The sequence below is a fragment of the Megascapheus bottae genome, chromosome 4 (assembly GCF_031878675.1).
Source record: "Megascapheus bottae isolate mThoBot1 chromosome 4, mThoBot2.hap1, whole genome shotgun sequence".
Taxonomy (NCBI): Eukaryota; Metazoa; Chordata; class Mammalia; order Rodentia; family Geomyidae; genus Megascapheus; species Megascapheus bottae.
In genome coordinates, this window is record NC_143512.1 from 55,273,150 (window position 1) to 55,288,742 (window position 15,593).

Consider the following 15,593-nt stretch of genomic DNA (forward strand, 5'->3'; position numbering starts at 1 on the left):
TATCACCTAAGTCTCCTAAGTTGAAAGCTTTATTTTCTTTGAAAGGGTCTGAGTCTAAGTCTTTACTTGTGTGTTTTCTTTGGCATATGACCCAGCCAGTATTTTCCACTACAAAGTAGCATTTGTTTATTGTATAAATATTATTTGCTTATGTACTATTTGCAAGGCATTGTTTTACATAGTAGAGATGTAAATAATTCCTCAGATAAAATACAAAAATGGCCAAGTACTGATGTCTCATGGCCATAATCCTGACTTTGTAGGAGGCTAAGATCTGAGGATTGAAGTTCGAAGTCCTTGAGACTTCAAAAAAGAGACAGCAAAAGAAAAAAAAAAAGCTGGAACTAGCTAGGCACTAGTGAAGTGGCTCATGCTTGTAATCCTAGCTACTCATGAGGCTGAAATCTGAGGATTGCCATTGGAAGCCAGTCTGAGCAGGAAAGGCCATGAGACTTTTATCTCTAATGAGCCAGTAGAAAACTGAAGTGGCATGGAAAGTGGTAGAGTTAGCTTTGATCATACAAGCTCAGAGCCAGTACCAGGTCAAATAGTAGAACACTAGCCTTTTCGAAAGAGCCCAGTGAGCATGGAAGGCCATGAATTCAAGCTTCCTCACCCTGCCTACCTCATGAAGCAATAAATATTGATGAAGTATGGACACTATAATAGTTTATAAAAAGAAGTTTTAAGAATAGAGAATGGATTAGCCTTAAAAAAACAAATGATTAGGAGTGATATATAGCTTAATGATAGAATGTGTGTTAACATGTACAGGGCCTTGAATTCAGTCCCCAAGCATCTTTTTTCTCCCAAATTTCTACAGAGTAGAACAAGTAGAACAAATAGTAGAACAGGGGAGAGATATTTTAGGGAGATTCACTAGAAGTCTTCGAAATAGTCTTAAGTGAGTAGGGAAAGTAAGGAGGTAGCGATGGAAATGAAGGAAGTGGGTAGATTTGAGATATGAGAAGTAAAGGTAACTAATAGGTACTCTTTTGTCTTGTTTGCCACAGTAGCAGCTGTTTATAGTAGAGTATTGAATGTTTGCTCTTAACCGTAAGGCTAAGAAATAATTTGTAGGATTCTTTCTTTTCTTCAATTTACCTTGTGCTTAAAATAACTGTTGTACATTCTGGAAAAGTGAATGTGATTTGTTACAATAATCATAACCATTAAAAAAAGAATTGTACCAAAACTTCTTGTCTTATATTGTATGTCTTTTAAAAAAAAGTCTATGTTTTAAACAAAGTGTTCTAATTTAGATATGCCAATTTGGTAACTTCCTGACAAAGTAGAGTTTTCACCACTTTTCTTCTCAGGCACTAAAGTTAGTATAACTTTATTTTAGTTTCTGGAGCATTGCCATTTATAATTTCAGACTGTTGGATAGATCCACATAAATACTTTAAAATCTAAAATACATTATTATTATTATTATTATTTTGCCAGTCCTGGGCTTAAGCTCAGGGCCTGAGCACTGTCCTTGGATTTTTCTCAAGGCTAGAACTCTACCACTTGAGCCTCAGCACCACTTCTGGCTTTTTCTAAGTAGGTGGTACCAAGGAATCGAACCCGGGTCTTTGTGCATGCTAGGCAAGCACTCTACCACCAGGCCAAACTCCCGGCCCCATTTTTTTTTTTTTGTCAGTCTTAGGGCCTGAACTCAGGGCCTGGGCTCTATCCTTAGGCTTTCTCAAGGCTAGCACTCAACCACTTGAGCCACAGCACCACTTTTGGCCTTTTCTATATATGTGGTACTGAGGAATTGAACCTAGGGCTTTGCACATGCTAGTCAAGCACTCCACCATTAGGCTACACTCCCAGCCCTAAAGTATGTTTTTAATTGGGGATTATGAATTTTATATATTTCAGGATGTGCATTCTAAGACCTGGATTTTTATTTAAGTTATTATTTGTAGTTCTTTTCTTTACCTCTCTTTCTCTCCCCCATGCCCTGCCTTCTCCCTCCCTCATCCTCCTCTCACTCCCTCTCTGTCTTCCTAGTGCCTGAAATTGAATGTAAGCCTTAAGTATGCTAGGTAGGTGCTCTACCACTGACTTAAATCTACGACCTCCATTTATAGATTCATGTTCTTTTTCTACATATTTTTTTCTTTTTAAATTTTGTATTGTTATTATAAAGGTGGTATACAAAGGTTAAATTTACATATGTCAGGTAATTAGTACATTCTTTTGGGACCAAGTTACCTTGCCACTGCATATATTTTGAGCACTGAAATAATTTGTGCCTATGAAATCAAGTCAGTTTGAATACTTTTTAAGTTTGATTGTTAAAGTGGTTTCCTTGAAGGTTTTAAATTTTCTCTCAATCACTACCCTACTCATTTCTGAGATATTTATAACTAAATGACTACTCTGGCACTTCCATAAGAGCATTAGAATTTGCCAGTTTTATTCAAGACTACTATAATAGTAAGCACATATTTGTTATCTTTGAAATATAAGCCTTACTACTGAATGGGAGAAGTTGTTTCTTTCCCAGCTAGCAATAAAGAAAGCTTCACTGATGAAGGGAATTTTGTAGGTGGAGATGTTGAGATTGGCTCAAAAAGGAAAGTAACATAACCAAGCCTTTAATTGGGATACAGATGCTTTGTTTTTACCAGTTTTAAGAAACCCCTATACATCACATTTTTAGTGACTAAATGATCTCTTTACAGACTATATTTCAAAAGGGAACCTATTCCTTAATTTACTATCCTGTACTATCTTTTGAAGTTTATTGGCTACTGAAGAAAAAGATAGCTAAAAATATGTGATAAAGTCTTCCTGTTATCTACTAGAGATTTTACAAGTTAAAATGTATAGATATACAACTGTAATTCTAGCCAGTGGGGAGGCTGAGATAGGAAAATCATGAGTTTAAGGCTGGTTTGGGCTATACAGTGAGACTTTATTTTAAAAAGTGCGTTTCATTGGAGGAACTCATATATTTTTCTCTCTCCAAAAGTATATAGTTTTAAGATGTATTTTAATCTTTTGAGTTTGGAAATATGTAGTTTTTTATTATATAGATTTGGCATAGTCCCTCCAGTTTCTGGGTATCTGAGTCCTGGGTAATATAGGCTAGTGCTATTAGCAAGTTCTAGGTTAGCTCTTTCTGTGATTTCTAGTCAACTATGATTTCCAGATTTTCTCAGATTTATTCATAATTAATTGATAACTAAAAATCATACAAAAGAAATACTACTAGTACTCTTTTTTTAACTACTACTTTTACAGTCATTCTTACCCCTCTATCATTCTTCCTTCCTCCTTTCTCAAAACAGTTTTAATTTGTGTCATTGTTCTGTTTTCATAGTTATAGTCAATCTACCTTGACTGCATTCATCATCATTCATCCTTATTAGCCTAACCCCCTCCCACTAGTACCCACCAGAGATGATTCCTAACATTTTGGTTGTATCTCTTCCCAGTGTGTTCTTTTTTAATGTATGTATTCCCACACTTAAAACTTTTTTTTGAAAAACAAAGGTGGCATATTATTGCATTTACTTGTAATTCTTTTGAGATGGAATCACACATGATTGTGATCACGCTCTGTTCCTGAATTCATGGGCTAGGCAATCCATTTCAGCCTCCTAAACAGCAGAGACTATAGCTATATCTATGATTCTGTGTTTATATGCTTGTGCAAATGAAGACTTTTCTATAGTTTTTATGGCATTACAGTATTCATTGTATGTATTTGATATAAACCATTTTATTATCATTTTAGCATATTTAGGTTACCTGCAATTTCTGTGCTGTTATATTACACACCTTATTTTGTAGAAACTTTGGAAACCTTTGGTCATCTAATCCAGGCCTTCTCAATATACTTGGGCCTATTCTGTCCCTTCCTTTTCCCAAGATCAGATCAAATTGCCAGGTTATACTTAAATATATTATCAGATGATAAATAGGTTAGCTTCTGTGAATTCAAGGATTAAAGAGAGATTTTATTTGCAGAGGTAAGTATACAACATGAATTAAGCACTATGTTAGATTTAGGTTTTATCAGGCCCATGGAGGAACTGTAAGAGAACAGAGGAGAAAAATAAGAGAATATGTGTTAAGCCATCTTAATATTCCAGACACCATATTAGACTTACTATGAAGTTTAGTTTATAAACAGTGTTTGGGAAGTTCACATTTATTTTCACTTAGTAGATGTGGGGAAACTGAACTCAGGTAAGAAATTTGTCCACACTCACTTAAGTAGCAACTGGGAGAATGGCAGAAGTAAACCCAGTCAGGTATATTTGACTTCCTGACTTCCTTCGGGACCCACCCTGCCACACCAAAGAAAGGATTCCAGAAGCTAGACTAACAACTAAGACTTAGCCAGGGACTGGGGGTAAGATAATTGTATAGAGCTTGTCAAGAGGTATGAAATAAGTAATGGGCTTAGAGAGATAATATGATGCTTAAGCCAATTTTGAGTAGTATTTTAAAAAAATTCACATTTCACATTTAGAATTTAGTCGTGTAACTACAACACAGTCAAGATGCATAATTTTTCATTTCCTCCTCCCTTCACTGGCCTTGTATTCCCTCATGCTTTTCCTTGTAACCTACTCCTCCCACTTGTCTTCTGCTTTAATAATCACTGAGCTGTTCTGTATCCTATAATATAATATAAGTGGAACTCAACTCATATAATTTATCTTAATGGAATAATATGCAGTCTTTTGATCTCAGCATAATGCATTTCTGGTTAGGTCAATCGTTTATGTAGTACAATAATTCTGTACAATCTTGCTAACTTTTTTGACCCTTTAAAATTGTGCATATGTTATTCCCCAGCTGGACTTGGTGAAAAAAGGATTAAGTTATAGTCTCAAGTACCAAAAAACTTCAGATTCACGGTAAGTGCCCCAGAGAAGAAAAACATGGGAAAAAAAGGACTGTCAGTCATTTCTTTGCTTACATATAGAAATCTACATGGAATGTTTGCTACTGATTGTGACCTTTGTCAGCTTGAAAAAAGGAACAGCTGTTACCATAAGGGAGTGGGAGAAATGAATCTTGTTTTTGGTCACTGTTTCAGTGTGCCTTTCTGGGGAGGAACAACAGGTGATCCACTTCCTGATTTTAATTTTTATTAGGGCATAAATACATAGAATATTTATTTGGAAACTTTTATTATAAAGGTGATAGTTATACAGAGGGGGGACAGTTACATAAGTCAGATTATATTTCTTTTTGAACATTGTCACCTGCTCCCATGTTTTCTCATTTTTCTCCCTCCCAGCCTCTCTCCCCCATAAATTATCTAGTTCATTTTTAACATAGGGTCTGGTAAGCATCACTGCGGCATTAGTTTACTCCTTGCCCCACCTTTTCTGTGATCCTCTTCCTCTCCTCCAAATAGATAAACTTACACACAGAACAAAAATTACAGGAATCATAAACAGTGACAAAAAGGGGGGTGGACCATAAAAGTAAAATAACAAAATCCTAGTTTCCATTTCTTGGAGTTCATTTCGATGAACAGCATTTTATATAATAATGTGCAATAGCTATTGAAATTTTGTGATCCTCTCCTAAGTTCAGAAAAGATTTATACTAAAGTAACCTGCCTGAATAGCTTTATTTATTTTATTAGTCTTGCTGTGCTGGCAATCCTATGTCTCATATATATTTAGGCAAGCTTTCTACTGCTAAACTCTATCTCTAATACTAGCTCTGGATTATTTATTTTTTTTTTCTGTGAGTCCTGGAGCTATCTTTCTCAAGGCTAGTGCTCTGTCACTTGAGCCACCACACCACTTCCAGCTTTTTCTGTGTATGTGATACCAAGGAATTGAACCCAGGGCTTTGTGCATGTTAGCAAGCATTCTGCCACTAGGCTACACTCTTATTCTCTAGCTCTGGTTTTTTAAAAAAGCTGTTTAGTATATACACACATTTATTTTGAGTGTCTTAGGAACTAAAATACTTCAAGACTGAAAATATTGTAGTTATTGACCTCAAACCATAAAATGTAAAATTCTTTCCTAAGTATAATGTTCAAATTGCCTTTTTTTTTGGTCCCAACTTAGAAATTTAGAAAGATAACTAAGTTTTTATAGTAGGGCCGTTTCAGCCTCAGAAAAGTAGTGCTACTGATCAGAACATAGATCTACCTCTAAAAGCTAAGGGTTTACTGAACTCTTGCCTATTGATACTCTGTATTGTCTGTATGAATCATACTCCAGTATAAAATGTTCTATAGAACCAACCCCTCCTACCTGCCTCTGAGCTCTGTCTCTTCACCTCCACCTTGCATATATTTATTATTCTTAAAACTACTGCTTTCATCTACTCCTTTGCTCAAGAGCTAGTGTTAATTTTTCATGCAATTGTTTCCTGGGATTGAAAAAGGTTATGTTGGAAGTTTGCTGTGCTGGTTTATATTTTGTTTTTCTCTCATTTGCCTCTCTCCATCCTACTTTAATTCAGGATTTACAAAGTGTCTGGCAACATATTGAAGTCAGTCATGAATCTTTGTGTGTGTGTGGTGGAGGGGGGGTCTTGGGGCTTGAACTTGGCCTAGGCGCTGTCCCTGAGATCTTCAGCTCAGGCTACTGACTTACCCCTGAGCCAAGCCCCACTTCTCATTTTCTAGAGGTTAATTGGAGATAAGAGTCTCAGGTTCTTTGGTGCCCTGGCTGGCTTTGAACCTTGATCCTCAGATCTCAGCCTCCTAAGTAGCTAGGATTACAGGTGTGAGCCACTGCGCCCAGCAGTCATTCATCTTTTTATTTTATTTTCAGGTTCTGAGGTTTGAGCATAGGGCTTCAAGCTTTCCTTGCTCAGTAAGTGCTCTATCACTTGAGCTAGGCCTCCAATCCAACTCTTTAATGGTTATTTTGGCCTTTTTTTTTTTCTTTTTTGTCAGGGCTTTCTTCAAATTTTGATCTTCCAGATCTTAGCTGACTGAGTAGCTAGGATTACAGGCATGAATTACCACCAGCACTTGACTCAGTCATGAACCTTTAATTAACCACTCATTTTATTTTTCCATTACAGTTATTTTGAGTGGTTTTCTACTCTACTAACCCCCAGTTGTCCCCTGCTCTTCCTTGGAAATAGTGCTATATTCACCATTTCCAGATTTAGAAGAGGTGTTTTTTTATTAAATAATTTATTAACATTGATTTTTACATCATATTTTAAATGATGTATTTAACAAACAAGTATTCAAGAAGGGAATCTCTATATATAATCACTGGCACTTAGATTTTAGAACATGATTAAAATTAGGCTGAGGGTTTGTATGTCATAGATACATGTTAATCTATGTAATAAAACATTATTTTAGAAGAAGTCTTTGGAGTGACTACAGGTTGGAATCTTGAGTGAGCCACTTAATATCAAGGCTATAATATACAGTATTTCTAAGTCTGGTCCCTATAATCCTAACAACTGAAAGATTATCACACGACCTAACTCCATCACAAATGCTCTCTGCTAATGCTGACATGGGACTAATTGTTGAATGTTTAAAATATGTGTGACTCTAAATTATTTCTGTAGTGGGACACCAGTGTCTCATACCTGTAATCCTAGCTATTCAGGAAACTAAGATCTGAGGATTGTGGTTCCAAGTTGGTCTGGGCAGGAAAGTGTGAGATTCTATCACTAATTAAATCACTGAAAAAGCTGGAAGTGGCACTTTGGTTCAAATAGTAGAGTATTAGCCTTAAGCAAAAGGAGCTCAGGGACAGGCACCCAGACCCAGAGTTCAAGCCTCAGGACCAGTGAAAAAAACAAAAACCACAAACTAAAAGCAACAAAATCAACAAAATTACTTCTCTGAGTCATTCTTGATCTTTAAAACAGGGATAATAATAATACCTGTTTTACAGAATGATTCTGTTCACTCATCAAATATTTGTTGAGAGACATTCTAGGCAATGATGTAGATGCCTGCCTTCTTGGAGATGTCTGCCTTCTTGGAGCTGCATTCTAGAGTTGTGAAGCAATGGACATTTATTTATATATTTATTTTTGTTCCAGTACTGAGACTTGCACTCAGGGCTTTGTGCTCTTGGTTGGCTTGTCTTGCTCAAGTCTGGTGCTCTACTACTAGAACCACATCCCCATTTCCAGCGTTCTGCTGGTGAATTGACATAAGTGTCTAGAGACTTTCCTGACTAGATTGGCTTTGAAGCTTGAACCTGAGATCTCAGATTTCAGCCTCCTGAGTAGGTAGGATTACAGGTATGAGCCACCGGGGCCCAATAGAAATTGGTGTTGTGTTTACTATGGTACCATCTATCACAGATAAGTGTTTTCTGTCAGTGTTTTCCCTCCTTGCCATACTGTTTCTACCAGGGCCAAAGGGAATGAGGTAGGTGTAGCTATGCAGTATAGTCAGGCCTTCGATCCTCTTTGGGGAGGACACCAGAATTAATGAGGATTACTGAGAGGGTATAACACCCAGTACAGCACAGAGGATAGCTAAGTAATGGTCTGTAAATGACATTTTTGAAAAACTCACTTTCTCTAGTAGTATTTTGGCTCATCTTTCTAATTTCTAATAAAAGTTGAGCATCCCTAAACTGAAAACCAAAATATGAATTCTGATGCTCAAAACATTTGTTTTTTTGGGAACATTTTGGATTAACAGTGCTCAAACAGTAACATCCATGCAAATATTCCCAAGTCCTAAAAAACTCAGAAATCTCACAAGCCTTTGATTCTAGCCAAATATTTCAGATAAGGAACACAAGGAGTATTTTTTATTACCATATATTAGTTGTACAAGAGGTGGGTTTCATGTGACATTTCCACACCTATATACAATGTATCCTGATAACCTCACTCCCTTAATCACTTTCCCTTATTCTATTCCCCTTCCTTTTCTTTTCTTTTTTTCTTTTGCCATTCATGGGGCTTGAACTCAGGGCCTGAGCACTGTCCTTGGGCTTTCTCAAGGCTAGAACTCTACCACTTGAGCCACGGCACCACTTCTGGCATTTTCTATGTATGTGGTGGTACTGACGAATCGAACCGGGGTCTTTGTGCAGTAGGCAATCACTCTACCCCTATGCCAAACTCTCTTCCTTCTACTCCTTTCCTTCTTTTCTTCCTTTCTTTCTTTTTTTTTTGCCAATCCTGGGCTTGGGCTCAGGGCCTGAGCACTGTTCTTGGACTTTCTCAAGGCTAGCACTCTACCACTTGAGCCACAGCACCACTTTTAGCTTTTTCTATGTATGTGGTACCGAGGAATTGAACCTGGGTCTTTGTGCATGCTAGGAAAGCACTCTACCACTAGGCCAACTTCCCATTTCTTAAAACAATTTCAACAGGTTTCATTGTTGTACTTTTTTTTTTTTTGCCAGTCTTGGGGCTTTTGAACTCAGGTCCTGGGCACTGTCCTTGAGCTTCTTATATTCAAAGCTAGCATTTTACCACTGGAGCCACAGTGCTACTTTCCACTTTTTCTGTTTTGTGGTACTAAGGAATGGAACCAAGGGCTTCATGCATGCTAGGCAGGCACTCTACCACTGTGCTACCATTCCCGGCCCCTGTTGTACTTTCTTACATGCCAATAAATGACTGACTGTATTCATCTTTATTCACCCTCTTTGTCTTCCTTCTGTCTTCTTACTTCTTCTACTGCTGCTACTCACCTTCAACCAAAGCTTCTGGTAATGGTAAGACAAAGGGTGAACAAATGCAGCTGTGATATTCACTAGACACTCTGTTGAAAATGAACTAGACAACTTGTGGTCGGCTTGAGAAGGCTCGGGAGGAAAGATTGGTAGAAAAGGAGGAAAGAGATGGTTGTGGTGGCTCACACCTGTAATCCTCACTACACAGGAGGCTGAGATCTGAGGATCTAGGCTCAAAGCCATCCTGGGCACAAAAGGACTTGAGACTCCTATTTCCAATTAACTTTTAGCAAACAGGAAGTAAGGCTTGGCTCAAGGGTAGGCCAGTAGCCTTGAGCTGAAGACCTCAGGGATAGTGCCCAGGCCCAGAGCTCAAGCCCCATGATCAAAAAAAAAGAGGAAAGAAGGTGACATTGTTTAAAAATAACTGTACTGCCTGGCACAGTGGCTCACACCTAATCCTAGCTACTCAGGAGGCTAAGGTTCTCTTATCTCCAGTTAACCACTAGAAAATGGGAAGTGGGGTCATGGCTCAAGGATAGGGTGGTAGCCTAGAGCTGAAGAGCTCAGAGACTGTGCCAGAGTCCAAGCCCCATGACCGGCAAAAAGAAAGGGGGGGGGGGGCGCGGGAGTTTGGCCTAGTGGTAGCATGCTTGCCTAGCATGCATGAAGTCCTGGGTTCGATTCCTTGGTACCACATACACAGAAAAAAGCCAGAAGTGGTGCTTAGTCTCAAGTGGTAGTAAGCTCTAGCCTTGAGAAAGCCCAAGGACAGTGCTCAGGCCCTGAGCTCAAGCCCAGGACTGGCAAAAAAAAAAAAAAAAAAAAGAAAGAAAACACAAAAAAAATGTACTTATTACCTGACTTATGTAAATGTAGCTCCTCTCCTTATCACCTTTATAATTTAAAAAAAAATCTGCTTGTAGCATTTTGTTGTTATTTAGCTACATTGGCTTTTTTCTTTCTAAGGTTATAGATTTTTGTCACTTTTCTCTGAGCAGTCTGAATGGATTACTATGGATTCAAATATACCTTTTTTATTACTAATTTTAGTGAGCCAGTATTCTCCATTGAGTACTGCATATGAATGCTTATCTGGGTATTAGACATGAAAACATTTGTTAAATGGCCATGAATAATCAGGAAATAGTGTTTACATTTGGTCAGTTTAAGAAAAAAAACTGTATTTGTTATTCCTTTTTACCTTTGGACAACTAGTAATCCTTTATAAAGAAGAGGAAAGTCTTTTTCTGTTCACAAATAACACAATATTGTGATTAGCAAGAGAATTTTTATATGACTCCAGAAAGCTGTTTCTAGAGAAAAAGAGAATGATATTGCAGTTTTTTTCTCCCCAAAATGTGTTTTATCCAAACTGAACAGGACACAAAGAATGTTCCTTAAGTTCAGAATGAATAGAACCTTCTACAACTGCTCAGGTAAAAAACCAGTAAAGAGCCAAAAGGTTTATTTACTTTTTAACATTTGACTGCTAAAAGGAGAAAATGAAAGGTTTTGTAGAAGCAAATGTCACAAGAGTAACTAGACTTCTTAAAATCCAAATATACATGTAGAAAAATGCACAAACATGGTTAAATATACATAAACGAGATTATTTGTTTGCAGTGGAATGTTTTTTACTTGTGAGTTTTATCAATTTCTTTTTTGTGAAGCATCACACAAGGAGTAATTTGCTGAAGTTCCATACTTTCTTATGCAAGAAAGAGAGAGTACTTACATGTCAGGATGGCTGCTTTAGTCCATCTGTAGTAGAGCAAGATGCTCCCACAGAGCAACTCTCAAATCCAGTCTAATAAACAGAAGAAAATCAGGTTTGTGTTTATACAAGGCAGCTTCAGAGAAAAGGCCTTTTTTTCTTATTTATTGATCAGAAATTGGGACCCTGATAGTTATAAAATAAAACTGATAGTATAATGGGTAGTATAAAGAAGAGAATCTTGTTAGAATCTTGTTTTCCAGCCAGTAGTGTTATTGCTGTGGCTCATGCCTATAGTCCTAGCTTCACATTTGGAAGCCAGGGATGAGGAGAGGGGAGGGGAGGGAAACGAAGAGAGAGAGGAGAGGAGGGGAGAAAAAAGGGGGAGGGGGAGGGAGAGGAGGAAGGAAGGAAAGAAGGAAGAAAGGAAAGAGAGTTCATATTGGCTATGGCTTTATTTATTTTTTTATTAAAGAATTTAACATTGATTTTTACATCATATTTCAGATGTCATGTTTAACAAACAAATATTCAAGAAGGGAATCTATATACAATCACTGGCACTTAGGTTTTAAAACATAATTAAAATTAAGCTGAGGGTTTGTATGTCATAGATACATATTAATCTATGTAATAAAACATTATGTCTATAGAGTATATAGCTCATCATAGATTTTTATGTTTATGCTTTTATTTTTTAAGCAGAATTTAAAAAATAGGCTTGTTTAAGCCTGGCCCTTGTGACCAGGAGGATAAGATCAAAAAGACAAGAGGCAACTCTAGACAGGAAAATTCTTGAGACTCTTGTTTTTAAAATAACCAGTAAAACCCAGGCCCAGGCCAGATACTGGTGGTTCATGTGTCATCTTAGCTATTTAGGAGGTTGAGATAGAGGATCCTGGTTTGAAGCCAGCCCAGTTAACCAGCAAATTGCCCAATAGTAAGAGTGGCTCAAGTGGTACAACAGCCATGAACAAGTGAGCTGAACTTGTGTGAGGCTCTGAGTTCAAGCTAGTACACACAAAAAAAGAAAAAAAATTCGAAAAGTTAGAGCTGGAAATGTAGTTCATGTGATAGGTCAACTTTTAGGCAATATTGAGGCTCTGAGTTCAAAACCTGCTTGTCAAAGGGAAAAGAAAATAGGCTAGTTTCAGACGTTCACACTTTTAGGTAAATTATATGGATTATATATATATATATATAGGTAAATTGTAATTTCAGGTAGTTATAAGCATAATCAAGAAACAACTATATATTTTCATAATGATAAAGCACTTTTAGAAGCTCAAATATCATTTAATCTTGTTTTGTTCGAAATTAGTGAAACAGGAAGTATATAGTAGAGAAAATGAATCTTTTATCTGGTTTATATTAATACCATCTCTGACGATAACTACTTAAAAGTTGATCATGGGCCGGGAGTTTGGCCTAGTGGTAGAGTGCTTGCCTAGCATGCATGAAGACCCGGGTTCGATTCCTTGGTACCACATACTTAGAAAAAGCCAGAAGTGGTGCTGAGGCTCAAGTGGTAGAGTTCTAGCCTTGAGAAAAATCCAAGAACAGTCCTCCAGCCCTGAGCTTAAGCCCAAGATTGGCAAAAAAAAAAAAAGTTGATCATATGTCCTTCTAGACTTCATATACACATTTATATATAAACATAAAGCTTGGTTTAAAAAATGAAATTCTATATATGTTTTTATATATTATTTTTGCCTATTGCACAGAATGACACATTTTTATGTTACAGTCATATTACTGAGTAATTTTTCAGATTTTATGATAAGAAATCAGAAATATTCTATGTTCTAATATGATGATAACATAGCAAGTATTATAGCATGGTATTGACTTCTAATAACTGTTTGGCAAATGCTTATTTTCCATTTTTCTTGGACATATTTGAGAATGGCAATATAAGATGAATACTTCCTTTGTTTTAGTACTAAACTCTTTAAAGGATCCATGCTATAAATCTTTTCTATATAAAGCAAGCTTTTTTTTTTTTTCTTTTATTTCTCCCTTGGTGGGGCTTGAACTCGGGCCTAGGTAAGCCTTGTCCCTGAGCCTTCAGCTCAAGGCTAGTGCTCTACCACTTTAAGCCACAGTGCCACACTTTCAAGCAACCTTTTCTTTTTTTCATATAGTTTTTATTGTAATTAATAGAAGCATTACATTATATTCACCAGATAGAAGTTGCATTACTCCACATACATTGATACCCTTTCTCAAGTCTTGGGCAACCTTTTCTTTTAAACATGTTTGTGCTCAAGACTAGCAGGATTTTTATTTGAGTGCTCATAAGATGGGCTGCCCAGAATATTTTAAGTATTTGCAGAAAGGATAAACATTTGTTACTGGTAAAGAAGAGGCTACATTATGATTTATCCTTTTTACTTGGGGCACATGGTATTTTACAAACTATAAAGTTACATTGTGTATGAAAATTTTACACAGGAATCTTGGAAGAAAGTCACACATGTTTGACTTCTTTGCTAACTTTAAGATGTATTGAATGAATATTGAGATTGGAAATCTAATATATCTTGGAGTACAATATGCAGTTGTATAATTTGTGGTATAATTTTCCATTTGATAGCTTTTAACAGTTACAAAGGAGAGACCAGAGCTAGATGTGGTACAGATTGCTAATTACTTGTAAAGTTTTATTGTGAAGTATGACTTATTTTGACTCTTCAGCTTCTCATTTGGAAATCTAACCCTTTTCCTTCTTTGCTGTAAGGAAGTTTTGGACTTCTCTTTTTAATTGGTTAAAGAGGATGCAGTTGCAGTCCCACCTTCTTTTCTCACTGAGAAAGGTGGGGAAGGGTGCTGCTGGGCAGTGTTGTATAATAGCCACACCTAAAGCTATGCCTGGAGTAGACACTAGACTGCAGAACTTGCCTTCAAGTTTCTAGGGATTTGTAAATTATAAGTTTGTTTAGTAATTAGCATGGGCATATTTAATCTACTTAGAAATTTGTTTTTCCCAGTGGAAAACAAGCTTGAGAATGTGTGTGTGTGTGTGTGTGTGTGTGTGTGTGTATGGTATGTATGTATGAATGTTTGGGGGACTGAACCTAAGGTTCTTCTGGTTTTTTTGTTTGTTTTTGTTTTTTTTGCAGTAGTGGCACTTACTAGTTAGGTCTCTATAGTTAAGCCACACCTCCAGATACCCTTTTTGGTGCTTATTACTATAATTACTTACAGTACTGAGGGTTTCATGCTTGCTATGCTGGCCTGATACCACTGTGACCCCTCGCCAATCCTTAGAGGTATTTTCTTTTTTTGTTCAGCCAATATTAGACTTAAACTCATAGCCTAGGTGCTGTCCCTTAGCTTTTAGCTCAGCTACTGCTCTACCACTTGAGCCACAGTTTTGGACATAAGAGTCTTCCATACTTTCCTACCCAGGCTGGATTCGAACTATGTTCTTCATGTCTCAGCTTCTTGAGTAGCTAAGATGATAGGCATAAGCCACAAGTGCCTGGCTAGCTTATTGGTTGACTGATTAAATGTTAACACATACAATAGAGTTAAAGGAGAGATTCCTGTCATTTACAGGAAAATGCATGCAACTGGAGAGCTTCATGTCAACTGAAATATGTCAGACTTATCCCTGCTTTTGTTTTGTTTTGTTAGTCCTAGACTGGAACTCGGGGACTGGACACTGTCCTTGAGCTTTTTTCTTCAGGCTAGTGCTCTACCACTTGAGCCACAGATCCACTTCCAGGTTTTTTTTTTTTGTGGTTAATTGGAGGTAAGACTTTTCTTTCCAGGCTGGTTTTGAACTGCGATTCTCAGACCTCAGCCTCTTGAGTAACTAGGATTGCACATATGAGCCACTAGTGCTTTGTTACTTTTTTGTGGGGTGGACAGGCAATCCTGGGGTTTTTGTCAAGGCTAGTGCTCTACCATTTGAACCACAACACCACTTCCGGCTTTTTCTTTGTATGGGGTATGGCTTCATGTATGCTAAGCAAGCATTCTACCACTAGGCTACACTCCCACCCCCCATGGTTACCTTTTGAGGTAAAAATCTCACTTCTTGTTCTGGTTCCCAACTTTTTTGGACTAGGGTAACAGGAATATGCTACCATACTTGGTTTTCTTCTATCGAGGTGGAGTCTGACAAACTTTTCAGCCTGGGCTTGTCTTGTGATCCTTATGATCTCAGTCTTCCCACCCTCCACATCCTTAGCTTGGTCAATCTAGCATCTAGCCTTCATGTGTAATCTTGTTTGGTGGTATTTAGCATTTGAACTTAGAAC

The 15,593-nt window shown here is 37.3% G+C and overlaps 1 protein-coding gene across 2 annotated transcripts in view; it reads left to right on the plus strand.

The window, feature by feature from the left end:
- Positions 1 to 15,593, plus strand: part of Plpp1 (phospholipid phosphatase 1) — an 82,996-nt gene that overhangs the window by 15,966 nt on the left and 51,437 nt on the right. The window lies entirely within an intron of this gene.